At 42.0% G+C, this 14,822-nt stretch overlaps 1 pseudogene; it reads left to right on the top strand.

Moving 5' to 3' along the window:
* Window positions 1-2,372: 2,372 nt before the first annotated feature.
* LOC117541430 lies at window positions 2,373-6,365 on the top strand (annotated as a pseudogene).
* The last annotated feature ends 8,457 nt before the right edge of the window (window positions 6,366-14,822 follow it).

Raw genomic sequence — 14,822 nt, 5'->3', positions numbered from 1 at the left:
AATAATCGATTTTGATCATGGTCAGTTTCTGGCAACCCTAATAGGCAGGGGTAAAGTGTTATTTTTTACGAGTGGGGAGCGGACCTCACCTCCTGGGGTCCGGGGGGAAGCTCCCCCGGGAAGAATTTTTTTAAATATTGAAGTTGAAAGCATCAATCTGGTGCACTTTGAGAGCAACATTAGGAGATCTATGGATACCTCTCTCAACACCCAGATGAAACACAACTGTAAACAGATTTACTTTTTTACCCTTTCAAACTGTATTCTTGTTTTACTGCCATATAGTATTTCATACCTGTTTTTCCTTTATTCTCTTATTTTTTTTATAACTATAATGATCATATGAAGGTGTGCCGCGGAAATAATCTTTTGAATAAATATCTAAACCCTCAGAGAGTCCTTTAGCTCACCTGAGCCTCTCAGTCTGAGAGGAGACCTCTCCTCCAGCTTGTTGTGGAACAAACAGCTCCTTGTGTCCGTTAGTGCAGCTAGCTAACCAGATGCTAACAACACGGTGCCAGCAGGTCTCTCTCTCGTGTGGTCGACTCCTTTGTCATTTTCAGTTACTCACTCAGATGTTGATTTTGTTTAATGTGGTTTTTTCTAAATCAATGTTCATTTTGGGTTGTAGGTACAGCCAGAAGCAAAAGTGCAAAAGTCAGCTTTTGAATGTGTTGTTGGGGCTGAAACGGCCATCTACCTCAGCAGGAGGAATAAAGTTGCGGGATCATTGGATACCGATGCAGTTTCGATTTTCAAGCGGATGGTTAAAGCAAGACTGAAAGCGGACTACAGTTACTTTTGCATAACACAAAATGTGGGAGAATTTGAGGCCATGCGGTTAAAAATGCTTTGTGTTCTGAGGAGAAGGAGGAGCTTATTCTCAGTCGTTGTCTGAACTGACAATGTGTCTGTTTGGTTATTTGCTTTGTGAATAAAAGTGGTTTGAAAAATCAAAATCTCTCTCTCTCTCTCTCTCTCTCTCTCTCTCTCTCTCTCTCTCTCTCTCTCTCTCTCTCTCTCTCTCTCTCTCTCTCTCTCTCTCTCTCTCTCTCTCTCTCTCTCTCTCTCTCTATGCAACTCTCTGGTTGGTCTGGTGTCTTGCCTCTGTTGTTGCATTCACTGAACACTGGAAATTACAGTCCTGCCGTCCTCTCTAGTGTCTTGATGAGGTTCACGTAAAGCACGGTTAATGTATTATATTATTGAGGTAGAATTGTCCGGGGCTACAGAATTGTAGCCAACAATGTGGAATTTATTGGCTACATATTACACAGATTATGCACAGCGGGAGCAGCAATAACAATAACCGTCAAATAATAATTCAGACAGGGGAGCTCCGCACCCCCTGCCCGTCGCTAGGGGGTGCTGCAGCACCCTCAGCACCCCCCTTCCCGCGCCCATGAATGATTGGCACGCTGGCACCTTTTGATGCAAAACATCAGAAGTGGGAAGAATACTGTGAGGTATTGGAACAGTTTTCTGAGGCTAATGAAATTGATAATGGAGACAGACAAAGAGCCATATTAATAAGTGTTGTGGGATCATCAACATACAGCCTTATGAAAAACCTCCTCAGTCCGGATAAGCCCAAGGATAAGACTTACACACAACTTGTGGAGCTGCTAAAAGATCACTTTGACCCAAAGCCTAGTGAAATTGTGCAAAGGTACAAGTTTGACTCCCGCAACCGTGAGCCCAATGAGTCAGTAATGGAATACGTGGCTGAGCTGCGTCGGTTAGCGCAGGATTGCAACTATGGTAACACTTTGCAGCAAAGGTTGAGAGACAGGATCGTCTGTGGAATAAATGAACATCGGATTCAGAGACGACTCTTATCAGAAGTGGATGTAACATTTGAAAAAGCATTGTCAATTGCTGTGGCGTCAGAGACTGCAAATAAAAATGCACAGGAGATACAAAGCCAAGGGGCCACAGCTAAATGCTTCAACATGGATAAAAAGCCACAGGAGGCTTATGCACACAGAGAACCTACCAACGAGTGCTACAGATGCAAGGGAACCAAGCATGAAGCAGCAGACTGTACGTTTAAACAAGAGAAATGTCATGCATGTGGTAACATAGGACACATCGCCAGAGCTTGTCGTAGTAGATCTACACAGAATGGAAACAGCAACAAAAATGCAGACCCAAAGAGAGAAAGGAGGCAAACCACATATCACCGTTCTCATAAAGTACAAGAGCAACAGAGCCAAAGTGATGGCTCAGAAGAAGATACATTCTTTCTGAGTAAGATGAGGTTCAGATTGGGTGAAGTGCACCCGAGACGAGTAGACCCATACATGGTTGAAGTGAAGCTGGATAGTAAGTTTGTTAACTTTGAGATAGACACTGAATGTAGTCTCACAATAATGAATGAACAGACATTTGAAAGACTATGGAAAGACACAAAACGTCCATGTTTGAGACCAACCAAAATCCACATGGAGTCTTATACAGGTGACCCTGTTAATGTGGTCGGAGCTGCCATTGTTAGAGTGAAATACAAACATCAAAGGCGGTACCTGCCCCTCGTTGTGGTTAAAGGGGACGGCCCCAGCCTGCTGGGAAGAGGCTGGCTGGAGGAAATACATCTGAGTTGGAAAGAAATCAAGCTCAGACACAAATCCCCAGTCCTGAAACACCTGAAGACAGAGGACACATCGCTGCAGCAAGTACTGAGCAAACAAGAGGAGCTTGGCATACTGAAAGGTATGAAAGCTACCATCCATGTAAAGGCTGATGCCTTCAAAGAGACAGATTGTTGAAAGAAGGAGTAATCTCCCCTGTTAAACATGCAGAATGGGCAGCACCAGTGGTTCCAATACTGAAGCCTGTTGGGACAGTAAGGCTATGTGGAGACTACAAGCTCACTGTAAATACAGTTTCCTCACTTGAACAATACCCCATACCCCGAATGGAAGATCTGTTTGCAGCACTGACAGGAGGAAAACAGTCATGCATACCAGCAAATACTCATGGATGATGAATCAAATAAATACTTAACAGTGAATACGCACAGAGGCTTATTCACATACAACAGACTGCCTTTTGGAGTAGCATCAGCCCCAGCTATATTTCAGAGGACAATGGAAGGTGCCCTGCGAGGCATTCCTTTCGTGGCAGTGTATTTAGATGACTTCCTGGTGAGCGGTGTGGATGAGGAAGACCATCTGCAGAACCTCGAGACAGTGTTGGCAAAGCTGGAGGAGGCAGGATTGCGTCTGAGAAGGAGCAAGTGCACTTTCCTGGAAGAGGAAGTGGAATATCTGGGACATCGAGTGGACGCACAGGGACAAGTCAAAGCCATCAGGGAGGCTCCCAACCCCACAAATGTTACTGAACTCAAGTCGTACTTAGGTTTGCTAAATTACTATAACAAATTTCTGCCAAACTTAGCTACACTATTGGCACCACTGCATGAGCTCCTGAGACAAGATGTGCGATGGACATGGCAAAAGAAACAGGAAGAAGGCCCTGTTAAACTCAGCAGAAGTGTTGGTGCATTACTCTGCTGACCGAGAGTTAATTATGTCATGTGATGCGTCACCTTACGGGGTGGGCGCTGTTTTATCACACGTAATGGACGATGGAACTGAACGTCCTTTGGGGTTCATGTCGCGTACCATAGCGCCTGCTGAAAATAATTACTCACAGCTAGACAAAGAAGGCTTAGCAGTTATATTTGGAAGCAAGAAATTCCACAAGTACTTGTATGGTCGAACTTTCACCATCTATACCAGGGGTCGGCAACAGGCGGACCGTGGTCCGGATCCGGACCCAGACGCCGACCTATACGGACCCGGACCTATAATCAATACATTAATAGGGGATTTCAATTTTGACGGGGCGATTCTATTTTAACCGCCGCCGACAGGGGGCGAAAGAGACGAGTGAGCGATACAGGGAGAGAAACACAGAAGAAGAGACGAGAGCGCGGCAGAGAGAAACGGAGAGGAAAGTGAACAGGCGAGTTAGCGGCAGACAGGGAGAGACACATAATTACACATGGCGCTCTCCGAGAAGAGGAGCGTGGACAGTAAGAACAGATATTTTAACCCTGAGTGGACTCGTTCATGTTCATCCTGCCCACTGGGAGCACAGAACCAGTGTGTCTCATTTGTTCAGAGACCGTGGCGCTCATTAAAAGAGACAACACGCCACTATGAGACAAAACACAAAGTGTTTGACCAAACATTCCCTCTCAAGTCAGAACTGAGCTCACAAAAACGAAATATCGTTCCAGGGCAGGCTAACCGAGGCTAACCAATGAGCACCTGTGTATGAGAATGACCCTGACACCATTTCAGCCCAGATCTAAACTCCTGGCAGGACAAGCTCCAGCTCAATTCTCTCACTGAATTTAAAAAAGTGAGTGAGGGACTGCAATATAAGAGGGACAGAAAGAGAAACTTTGAAACTGTTCAATTGCTATGATGTAAAGACTGATATTGTTCTATAATCGTCTGAAACTGTTAAGTCATGATGTGAAATGGTTAACAAAGAGAAACTCAAGCTGCTGCTACACTTTATTTGATTTATCTATTAAAAAAAAGCACTTTTAAGATGCACACATTTTCAAAAGCTATTTTATTTATTTTCTCTATTTGTAAATGCAGCCCGAGAGGAACATTACACATATCAACAGTATTTTACTGTAGAGTTCAATGTTAATTGACAATAAATATTGTTGTTTTTGAATTGTACTTTCTTTATTTGATTGGCAGTCAGTTGTTGATTACATGCAGACGTTGATAAAGCTACAGGCTACTTCAATATCACACTAATTCATAAAGCAAGTTAGACATGTTGAAGTTCCGGACCTTAGCATGGGGACATTTTCTCTAACTGGACCTCGTTGAATTTTAGTTGAATACCCCTGATCTATACAGATCACAAGCCACTGATCTCTCTCTTCAACGAAAAGAAACCCATTCCACAGATGGGTTCAGAGATGGGCGGTGCACCTGAGTGCCTATGAGTATCACTTTGTGTGCAAACCAGGAAAGAACAACGCTAATGCGGACGCATTAAGTAGACTGCCGCTGTCGGAAGATGTGCGAGAGAGTGAGACCGCAGAACAAGTGCTCATGATTGATCTTCTGGATGACACACTCGTGGACACAGCCAAAATAAAACACTGGACAGCTAAGGATGTAATATTGTCTCAAGTTCATGGTTATGTCCTGTCGGGATGGCCTTCAGTGACTGAGGCTCCTCTCAAGCCGTATCGTCAGAGGAGAGAGGAACTGAGTGTGAGGGATGGCTGCGTGCTCTGGGGAGCCACAGTCATCGTACCAAACAAAGGCAGGGGAAAGATATTGAAAGTACTGCACCAAACACATTCCGGCATGTCAAAGATGAAAGGTCTGGCTAGATCTTATGTATGGTGGCCGGGGATGGACCAGAATGTAGAAAAGGAAGTGCAGTCTTGTGTCACCACCATCAGCACCATTACATCCCTGGGAGTGGCCGGAGTCTCCCTGGACGAGAATTCATGTGGACTATGCAGGTCCTTTCCTGGGAGAGACGTTTCTACTGATAGTGGATGCTCACTCAAAATGGATGGATATGTATCCAGTGGAGCTACATCACAGGTGACCATTGAAAAGCTGCGTCAGAGCTTCAGTGTTTTTGGACTGCCAAACATGTTAATGTCAGACAACAGAACCTGTTTTACAAGTGCTGAATTTGAGACTTTCATGAAACAAAATGGCATCCGCCATGTGAGGTCAGCACCGTTTCACCCGTCTTCTAATGGGCTGGCAGAGAGGGCGGTCCAGACCTTCAAAGGGGGGATGAAAAAGATGAAAGGTGAAACATTGCAAACTAGACTGTCAAGGTTTCTGTTCAGTTACCGCATCACACCTCACGTGACCACAGGCCTGTCGCCTGCAGAGTTGATGATGTCAAGGAGACTCAGATCTGCACTTGACCTGCTCCTGCCAGATGTGAAAACAAGAGTGCAGCAAAAACATCTAAAACAGAAACAGTCCCATGACACAAACAGGAGACTGAGAGTGTTCATCAGAAACTACTCTTATGGACCTAAATGGATCCCTGCAGTCATCGAGAGCTCATCAGGTCCAGTGTCATATACAGTGATCATTGGAAGTGGTCAAGTCGTTAAGCGGCATGTGGATCAAGTAAGAGCCAGATTGACAGACACCGTGCCCTTAGAGCCGGTGCTGGACTCCAACAGAGACACTGTGGTTCCAGTGACAATCGAGCAAGAAGGAACTCCTGCAAGTGAGCCAGTGGTTCTGTGCACTCCGGTCCCGCCGGACTTGCCTGCTACACCTGTGGTGAGACGATCAGAGCGCAAGAGACAGCCGCCTGTATGCCTGAAAGACTTTGTTAAATAGATCAAGAGATGTTCCATTAATAGAGCAGCATAGTTCTCTGTTCTCACTTTAAGCAAATGTTTAGAATGTTAATCTTTGAAAGTGAAATGATTTATGTCAGTACCTCGAAATGTTGTGTAACGGGAGTATGTTATACCGCCACCTTCGGGAATTATTCTTAGCTTAAAGGGGGGGAAATGTGGTATCTTACCTTGTTATTATTACATGTTATTGCATTTGTCCAGCAGGGGGCAAACTCACTCTTGGTATTAAAAGAGCCTGTTGTCTGAAGTCCCGCAAGCATGTTACCAAAGTAAACCAGTTAAATCTGCTCCTATGTTGTGGACATACACTTATTGATCACAAGATACAGCAATAATGTTAGATTACTGTACTCTAATGCGTTTTTCCTTTACAAACTGCTCACATGATATCATTAAAGAAGAGTTTAATATATCTCAGGGATGGGCAACTTGGATGGTGGTGGGGGCCACATAATTGATGTACTGTCCACCAGGGGGCCGCAGATTCACTTGGAACACACACACACACATTCCATGTGTTGTATGTAATTATTAACAAATATCAGTACACAGAAATGTTATTTAATTTTTACAAGTGGCATGTTTGTGTTGAACAGGTTATTGAACAGTGGAATAAAACTATTTTAAACTATTGGAAAGCACGGAAAATGTGTGTGTATTGAGATTAACCATTAAGATGACATAAACATGAAGTCATGAACACTAACCCAGACATTAGTCACTAACTTGAACCTAAGACACTTGTAGTCTCTGCTGACACACAATAAGGGGAGTGTCCAGGGCCGGCCCTTGGCATAGGCAGTATAGGCGAATGCTAAGGCGCATCAATCAATGGGGGGCGCCGAAAAAACACAATTTCCCGATTTTGGATCAACAAAGTACATCTTATTATCTTATACTAACAGAACTACGCCTATATTGCGTACAGCGCCCATAAACTATGGCGCACCCCCCCCCCAAATCAAGTTGAACACCCCAGCCCCAGCCAAAACCAGAGGTTTATGTGAAATAGTTCTTTTTTTTAAATAATGGTTTTAGTGTGCAATTATAGGTTTTAATTTTGTATTTGTGTTAATTTAAAATAAATCAAACTCCCAAAAAACGTATACAGCTAAAGCTAAAATCTTGCCTAGGGCAGCAAATTGTTCAGGGTCGGCCCTGGGAGTGTCCACACAGACTGTCAACCCGCACTCTGCTGTTCCTCAGCGTCGCTCCCCCTCCCTTTTCATCTGATTTCAAATAAACACAGTCTTGGTTTTTAAAATATTAAACTTGTTCTGCGTCAAATTCAGATGATCCAGATGAACAGCTTTGAAGCTTGTAAAGGCATAATTACAAGCGGCAACAAAACGTCACAGCAGGCATAACAATAGCCGGTCTCCCCGGGAAACAAACACAATACACACAAACGAGTCACAGATTATTTCGCGGTATTTCAAATCATGTACGCAGCTCGCGGGCTGCCATTTGCCCATCCCTGATATATCAGATAACATAAACACTGAATCCTCTTCAAGTCAGTTTACAGCAGAAACTCTTACTTTTTGTCTGAGGGTCCAGGTTCATTACTGAAGTATGGAGGTTCCCCAATAGACCCGTCAATCTTCGGAGACACACATCTGGAGACCAGAAACCCGTCCTCTTCCTCATCTTTTAAACCACTCATCTTCTCCGGTCTGAGAGAGATACTATTAACACTGAGGACACACACACACACACACACACACACACACACACACACACACACACACACACACATTATAAAAACACACTTGTTTCAATCAAAACCATCATAATAATATACTTGGTTGAAATACATCAAATCAGTCAGACTTCAGACAGGCCGCTCTCCGTTTTGACTGCGCTGAGCTGTCACATGTTATGTCGCTCTGAAGAATCAGAAAACAGGAAATAAAAAAGGTTTACAACACTTGCAGAAGTCTCATTGGACTCTAGGACGCTGATGTTCTGACATGCAGTTTAAATAATGAATGTGAGCAGGTCCTGGTGTTAACACTCACCCTGTTGTCCTCCTGCTCCGTCAAAGTGTAAAATGGCGTCTGGCAGTCTGACTTCATATCTTAACTTTAACACCTCACCTGTCTGCAACTCCTTCCTTTGTTTCATAACTAGCCTGAACATGTACCGGGATTATTCTCAGTAAGATATAAATAGACATGCAGTTAAAAAAACAAGCTCAACAAGTTGTGGAAATAAAAATAATAATTGAGTATAAAACAGTGTGAAGAATAACGTAGGGTGCATCCTGTATTTAAAACCTTACTTAAGTTAAAGTGTGTAGGCATTAAAGCACATAACGTTAACTGTGAATTGATTTGTTCCCCATTTTATCCATTTAATTAAATATATACATACATCCAATGCAATGTTCTTGGGAGTGTTGTGTTATTTTATTCCAGGAAAGACAAACAACTTCTAAGTTTAACTATTTATTAAAAGAGAGCAAAAGATATATTTCACTTGGCCAAGGACTCGTCCGGTCGCAGAACTCGCAGGCAGCCGAGCTGTAATCTGTAACTCTATTTCCGGAAAAAAGCATTGAACCTCGTGCGTGCATACAATTTTATTATTCAGGGCTCTGCCCGTACATTTATGATTGGTTGAGACTAGATGGGGAGGACCGTGGTTTAGACTTTGACTTCCCTGGTTGGTGCACAGACTTAGACAAAAGTCTCTTGGCAACACGACCTCCAATCAGCATTCGGCCGGCCTGTGAAGGTCCCTCCCTACTCTAGTCACGCTATCCTACGTCATTTGTTTTGCTAAAGTTTCAACAACAGATTGTGGAATCCTCCATTATAATGGTTCCCAGTTATGCATAGGCGAGCAGCTCACACACACACACACACACACACCTCACATGCACCGCTTTAACACAAATGACAGATGATTGGAAGGGCGAACTAGATGATAGGAAGTTAGTGGGTGCAGTACTACTCGATTTTAGTTCTGCTTTTGATGTCATTGACCATTCTTTGTTGTTACACAAGCTGGAACAATATGGTTTTCATTTTGAAACGCTGAGGTGGTTAGAAAGTTACCGGACAAATCGAAGTCAAACTGTTTTTTTTAATGGAAGTCTCTCAAAGATGAAAACAGTCACTTGTGGAGTACCTCAGGGAAGTTGTTTGGGACCACTTTTATTTTCAATTTTTACAAATGACCATTAGTGTTAGAAAAAGCTAAAATTGTAATGTATGCAGATGACTCAACAATATATTATGCAGCATCAACTACAAGAGAGTTGACTAATGTTATGAATAAAGATCTACTACTGATATCAGAGTGGGTCATAAATAATAAGTTGGTACGTAATGCGGGACAAACAAAATCGTTATTAATAGGATCAAATCATCAGTTAAAAGGTGAACCAAAATTGCAACTACATTTAAACCATATTGAAATTGAACAGGTCAAGGAGACAACATTGCTAGGTTTAACCCTGGATCATAAATTATCTTGGTCTAAACACATTGATAGTGTTGTATGTAAAATGGGAAGGGGTGTGTCACTTGTACAAATAATTGTAAAATATTTGCCTATGGATGTCAGTAGACAGGTTGTGGATGCTTTGGTTCTGTCACAGCTGGATTATTGTTTGGTTATATGGTCGAGTGCTGCTGAAAAAGATTTAAACAAACTACAAGTAGCACAAAATAAGGCAGCACGATGTGCACTGCAGAGCTCCTACAGAACCAGAGTCACTGCAATGCTGGAGACACTGAAATGGTTAACTGTCAGACAGAGGTCAACTTATATTTTATTACATTTTGTCAGAAATATCACAGTGACTCACTCACCAGATATATTATCACAAAGGTTTATAGCGCAGTATGCTCAACATAACTATCAAACACGACATACGATAGAAGGAAGGTTTGTATTTCCCAAATCTAAATCAAACATGGGACAGAGAACAGTCAGAGCCGTGATCAGCTGGAACTCTGCACCGGTTCACATCCTTCAGGAACATTCTCAAGTACATTTCAAAAGGTTGCTAAAACAATATATTACAAAGTACATTTGAACTGTGCCTGTGGCGATGTATGCATATGTTATGTACACTTATTTGTATTTACTTTTGTTTGGCCTTAGGATGGCGATAATTGGATGACCATTTTTAGTTTTCCACTTCATTTCACTGTAAATTGCATGAAATTATGAGCTGTTTTGTTTTGTTTTAGTTTTGTTGTATGTATGTTTTGAGTGTGTGAGGACCCCAGGAAGAATAGCCAATGCTCATGCAGTGCTAATGGGGATCCTAATAAAGACATAGAAGACATAAAGGCCAGAGCGATCTCCTGTCTATAACTCTTAGTCTCTACAGTGTCTGCATTTCGATGAAAGCTAAAAACTTTTCTTTCCATGACTATTCCCTTCGTTTCGTATCCAAGCCATCAGAACCTGGGATTGCTGATTGTGTCTATGTTCCATCGTCATAGCAATATCTCATGAGCACAATAAGCATGTAGTGTAATAATAAGAAACAATCTTGTAATGTTACATAAAAACAGGAGTCTCTCTCTCTCCTCTCTCTCTCTCTCTCTCTCTCTCTCTCTCTCTCTCTCTCTCTCTCTCTCTCTCTCTCTCTCTCTCTCTCTCTGTCCCTCTCTCTCTCCATTAATGTTATGCTACTGTGTACTTCTACTCCTCTACAGTTCAGAGGTACATGGTGTACTTTCCTCCACTACATGTATTTAATACCTTTAGTTACTTCTCAGATGTGGATGAATGATGTGAAATCTAATCAAGTGTTGAATCAGACTTTAGTTCCACCTGGAGTAAATCCACCAGCTACCCTGCAGTATACAAAGTACTTCAGACTAGCTGCTCCTTCACCAGCTTTGAGAACACTTTCATGATCAATCATTATAAAACATATATATATATTATTCTGAAATGGACCAATCTGCACAACGACTACTTTTACTGTCTTTCACTATATTTAGATGAGAATACTTTTCTACTTTCACTTGAGGAACATTTTGAATGCAGGACTTTGACTGTAACAGAGTATTCCTACACTCTGGTACTTCTACTTTTACTCAAGTACAAGATCTGAGTACTTCTACTTTTACTAAGTACAAGATCTGAGTATTTCTACTTTTACTCAAGTACAAGATCTGAGTACTTCTACTTTTACTCAAGTACAAGATCTGAGTACTTCTACTTTTACTAAGTACAAGATCTGAGTATTTCTACTTTTACTCAAGTACAAGATCTCAGTACTTCTACTTTTACTCAAGTACAAGATCTGAGTACTTCTACTTTTACACAAGTACAAGATCTGAGTACTTCTACTTTTACTCAAGTACAGGATCTGAGTACTTCTACTTTTACTCAAGTACCAGATCTGAGTACTTCTACTTTTACTCAAGTACAAGATCTGAGTACTTCTACTTTTACTCAAGTACAAGATCTGAGTACTTCTACTTTTACTCAAACACAAGATCTGAGTACTTCTACTTTTACTCAAATACAAGATCTGAGTACTTCTACTTTTACTCAAGTACAAGATCTGAATGCCTACTTCTTTATCTCTGAACCCATACTATGAGTGTTTTCCCTGCAGGATGGTGCTACCAGAAGGTCTTCAACTATGAAGAGAAGTGAGCTTCATGACAATTAATGCTGAGTAAAAGCAAAAGGAAGGAACTGCATTGCTGCTCCTTTATTTAGTTTGTGCACTGAGTTATTGGCTGAGGTTCAGGAGAGGGCACCAGCAGATCAGAGCTGAGCGCGTGGCAGGAGAGACAGGCAGAGTAAGTCCGGATAGTGGAGGCCCCGGATCGTCCTTGGACATAATATAATATAATATACATAACCAATCACAAGACGAGACCTCTTTATATACATGAGTCACTTCCAGGCAAAAATGACGGCTCCGCCCACTTTTGGGGGAAAGTAAAGCTGTCATCTGAACGGCGGTCAATACAAATTCTGAAGTTTTTGCCAATCCGATCAGAAATGTTTGAACACCGTGGATTTGTGGATCTTCAAAGAGCCCGAGTACGATGGCCAGTCAGGCGAACAGTTACATTAAATCATTGGAAATCGACGATCGGACTCGATATATGGTTAAATATAGCAGTAGGTGATTAATGTCCATAGATGAGTAACATCTACGTCACTTTACGGCCCCGCCTACTTTTGGGGGAAACCAACGCTGTCATTTGAACGGCGATCGAGCCTGAAGCCACAGAGCTCCTTTCTTCTTAGAGGAAGTTCAGAAACACTGAACTCTGGATTTGTTTTAATGTTTGAGGTGCAATAAACGACACAGCAGCTTGTTGGCATGATCAAACTATTATTTTCCGCCTCGCTCATGAGAGTAACAGCTGGCGAAATGACGGCCTCGCCTACTGATTTCAATGTAACCATATATTGAGCCCGATCGTCGATTTCCAATGATTGAATGTGATAGTTTTACCTGTCTGGCCATCGTCATCGGGCTCTTTGAAGATCCACAAATCCATGGTTTTAAAAAATGTCAGATCGGATTGGCAAACATTTCAGAATGTGTATTGACTGCCGTTCAAATGACAGCGTTGTTTTCCACCAAAAGTGGGCGGGGCCGTAATTTTCGCCCGCAAGTGACGTGTGTCACGGTGTTACTCTCATCTCTGTATGAAGTATATGAAACTGTGTTTGGCCGGGGCTCTGGAAGGAAGTGTGAGACAGTTAACAGCTTGAAGTGTAAACTGCTCGCGGTCTGTGGATCACTGATCTCCAGAGACATCAGCTGACGGTTGTATTCCGTATAACAACTGAAATAAATCTGTTTTATTATAACTTTATTGCCGACTCCTTGCTTCGCAGAGGAATTCTGAAACACGACACACCTCAAACAACAAATACATCCAGAGGTTTCTTTACTTCCTGTAAAGAAAAAAGGAAAAGAAACCGGACATCCATCCCATAATTACTCTCCGTAAAAACAAAGCTGTCTCTGGCGTCCGACGCTGAGGTTATGGTGGATTTCTGTCGCTTGTTACCACAGTTTAGTTTCACCTAAATCAGTGTTGTGTCTGCACCGGGTAACAGGAGCGCTTCGCCCTCAAACCAAAATGCAGATTTTCCAGTAAAATGTTAAAGTGATTCCAGAAAACAATATTTCTGTTCCTCAAAACCGGGATAAAAATCTAATTGTTGGGATTTTTATTAGATTTTAAAAAATCTAATAAAAATCCCAACAATTGATTCTGTCTGCAGATTAACGTAGGTTTAAAACACGGAAAAGGATAAAGCATAAACTGCCCTGACGTTGCGAGAGTTGGACAAAGTTTGACAGCCAAACACTGACTTGGTGAGACCAGGTCCCTCTCATTGTTCTACTGTACATTAAATATAAACAGTTTTCACTATAACCTTTTACCGGCACACATACATGTAAATATATGTAATATGTAATATGACTCACATGTGTGTACAGAAAAAGGATAAAGCCAAAACCACCCTGACATCTCCTCTGCATCACTTCCAACTTTTCAAGCATTCTGCCTCTCTTCTAACCTAATCTGTGTTTCATGAGAGTTTTATATTTTCACGTATGTCTTGAAATACAAAGAGACAACCTTTTCCGTTTCAGATAAACCTTCGGACATTAAATTCGATGTTACAGGAGCTGGAGGACATCATTTGAATCATCTTACCTGCATCCTGATTTCTGATCTCTGCCTAGAGTCCTTCCATATGGTCAAGCATTTCATCATCCGTCTTGAACTTCCCACAACAGTGACAGCACCAGTGACAGCAGCAGTGGCAGCAGCAGCAGCCGAAGCAGCAGCAGAAGATGAAGACCATCAGGCTCTGCACACAGAGGACAGGGAGAGAACAAGGTCAACTAGGAAGGGGGGCGAATCCATTGTTTCTGTTTTGTTGTATACAAAAATGATTTGTCCAAAGAAAAATCTAAATCCAAGAAATGTAAATCTAAAAATATGTTTTAAATCTAAATCCAAAATAATTTCTAAATCTAAAAAACAAATACAAATCTAAATCCCCCTTAAAGTCTTATTGGTAGCACGGTAGCACATTTCTATGCTACCATGAGATATGCGATAATCCAAACCGCAAGTTCATCCTTGATAAAGGAAATTATGAAGGCCTGAAACAGGAAATGATTGGAACAGACTGGGCACAGACCTTTGAAAACAAGTCAGCTTCAGCACAGTGGGAGGCCATGGAAGAAAACATCCTAACAAGTTGCAAGAGGCACTCTACTCCGGAATGGATAAATGATAGAATCAAACATCAAATCAAAAAGTGCAGCTTACACCTTACAAAGGTTATCTGGTACAGAGAGTAACCGTTGTTCTTATGCAAAATTGTGCAACCAACTTAAATGGGAGTGTCGGAAAGCTAAAAGAGAGCATGAAAGAAAAATTGCAAAGGAAGCCAAAGAGAATCCCAA

The sequence above is a fragment of the Gymnodraco acuticeps genome, unplaced genomic scaffold (genome assembly GCF_902827175.1).
Source record: "Gymnodraco acuticeps unplaced genomic scaffold, fGymAcu1.1, whole genome shotgun sequence".
Lineage (NCBI taxonomy): Eukaryota > Metazoa > Chordata > Actinopteri > Perciformes > Bathydraconidae > Gymnodraco > Gymnodraco acuticeps.
Note: the sequence above shows the minus strand (reverse complement) of the source record. Positions and strands in the feature narration are given on the sequence as shown.